Source organism: Capricornis sumatraensis, chromosome 6 (assembly GCF_032405125.1).
Source record: "Capricornis sumatraensis isolate serow.1 chromosome 6, serow.2, whole genome shotgun sequence".
NCBI classification, from domain to species: domain Eukaryota; kingdom Metazoa; phylum Chordata; class Mammalia; order Artiodactyla; family Bovidae; genus Capricornis; species Capricornis sumatraensis.
In genome coordinates this window covers 28,291,147-28,293,603 of record NC_091074.1, presented here as the reverse complement: position 1 = coordinate 28,293,603, position 2,457 = coordinate 28,291,147, and the positions used below count along the sequence as shown (strand labels likewise).

The 2,457-nt window shown below is 41.9% G+C and overlaps 1 pseudogene; it reads left to right on the top strand.

The window, feature by feature from the left end:
- Positions 1-393: 393 nt before the first annotated feature.
- LOC138081278 (V-type proton ATPase subunit E 1 pseudogene) lies at positions 394-1,169 on the top strand (annotated as a pseudogene).
- Positions 1,170-2,457: the final 1,288 nt, after the last annotated feature.

Genomic DNA, 2,457 nt, shown 5'->3' with positions numbered 1-2,457 from the left:
TTGAACAACAACAACAGCAATATTGCATTTAGCTTTTTCCATTTTGTTTCTAATTTCCAATGTGCATGTAATGGGCTATCATACTTTTGCAGTATAATAAATTATGAAAACAGTAGGGGACGACACCAGTTATTTTATTGATTAGAAAGGTGGATTCCATTTGAGGTGAAATGTCCAAGAAAAATTAGTGAGTAGCAGAACCAGGACTAACACCAGGGTTGAACTCATACTGGTGGCAAGCAGATAAGCATTGATGATACACCTAAATTCTTAACATGGGCCCACCATTCTAACTGCATTAGTAGAGAAATCTTTTCATTTCTTGGAGCCTCAATTTCCTCATTTATAAAATGGGGATAACTGGTTGGATTGTAATTTCCATGGGCTTTACACATGCTAGCATATAGCACAACAAAACAGAGGAGGCCTGAAGTGGCAGCTTTCCTCTCCTGGTTGCTCATCAGCATCTGTTCTGTCAGTGATGCAAACATGCAGAAGCTGATTAAGTACATGATGACTTTTATTGACAAAGTCAAGGAGGAAGCAGAATAGACAGGAAAGCAAAAGAAGAGTTCAACATTGAGAAATATCAGCTTGTGCAAGCGTAAAGAATGAAGATTATGGAATATTATGAGAAGAAAGAAAAGCAGATTGAGCAGAATAAGAAAATTCAGATGTCCAGTCTGATGGGTCAAGTGAGGCTCAAAACCGTCAGACTGAAAGATGGATGATCTTGTCATAAATCTAAAGACAGAGACTCAGCAGAATGGTAAAAGATAGAGCCAGGTGCCAACTGCTGCTGAATGGCCTGATCCTCCTTGGCCTGTACCGGTTGTTGGAGCCCTGAATGGTCATTTTTGAAAAAACAAAACAAAACAAAAAACCCCCCAAGATTTCCCACTGGTGAAGGCAGCAGTGCAAAAGCAATGTCTGTGTACAAAATCACCACCAAAAGAGATGTTAATGTCTAAAATGATCCGAAGGCCTACCTGCCTGAGGAAATAGCTGGCAGGGTTGCAATCTATAGTGGGGACTGCAAAATCAATGTTTCCAATATCCTCAAAAGCTGGCTGGACCTCATTGTCTAGCAGATGATGCCAGAAGTATAGGGAACCTTGTTTGGTGCAAATGCCAACAGGAAGTGTTTGGACTATGCCTACAGGAGGTAGTGTCTATCTACTGCTGTGACATGGATGCTTCTGACATTTGAAGAAACAAGATGACCTCTGTAATTTCCTCTTTGCTGTTCTCATATCTGTATTTATCAGTGGATAGAAGGAAATGTCAACCCACTCCAGTATTCTTTCCTGGAGAATTCCATGGATAGAGGACCCTGGCAGGCTACAGTTCATGGGTTGCAAAAGAGGAGACACAACTGAGTGACTGAACAACAACTCTTCTGTAGGTAACACCCCTGGATGATTGGTAACAATGGGAGAGTTTCACTTAATATGGTTAGGAAACCTTCCTCTAGCATATCTGAGATTTCAGCTTCCTGCTGGCTCTGCAGTAAGAAGGCAAGGGGTCAGATGGTGGGTGCATGAATGTCTCTGAGTCTCCTGTTCTCTGGTCCAGTGTCTAGCCTAGAAGGGCCAGTATATGCTGGGCTCTGGAGTCAGGTCTTTGCTCTTCGGGCTTCAGTTGCATGTGAGGCCACATTCCTTCTAGCAATAGCTGCTTCACTGTTACCTGTTTTGGCCTGTAAATGTTTGTTTGTTGTGTGATTTAAGATCTATGCCATGAATACGCTTTATTTATTAAAACAAAATGCATACCTGGAAAAAAGTAAGTAGCTGTCACATAATGGGTAACCAAGAAGTGCCATTTCCCTTCTTTCCAATTGCTCTGTTCCCTGTTATAGAGCCTTAAAAGTGTACCCTCCAATATCTTCTTTTGAGTAACTCTAATGTTGCTCTAATACGCTTTTTGCACTTATATATTAATACAATACCTTGTATTGTTCATATGTTGATGTCTTAACAGCTAAATGATGTCTTTAGGGTGGGTCTTAGTACAGTCTGACTGGTATCCTTATAAGAAGGGGATGTTTGGGTATATGGAGAGACACGAGGGATGCATGTGCACCGAAGAGAGACTCTGTGAAGATGCAGAGAGGTTGGCTTGCCCCCTGCAAGCTGAGGAGAGGACTGTGAGGCCTCAAGAAAAACCTAATCTGTGGATATCTTGTTCTTAGACTTCTAGCCTCCAGAGCTGTGAGGAAATAAATTTCTATTGTTTAAGCCATATAGTTCATGATATTATGTTATGGAAGCCCTAGCAAAGTACTACCTCTTCCATCTTTAAATAGAATCACACTAGGACCACAGCCTTGTCTAACTCAATGAAACAAAGCCATGCCATGCCCGCAGAGCCACCCAAGACGGGCGGGTCATGGTGGAGAGGTCTGACAGAATGTGGTCCACTGGAGAAGGAAATGGCAAACCACTTCAGTATTCT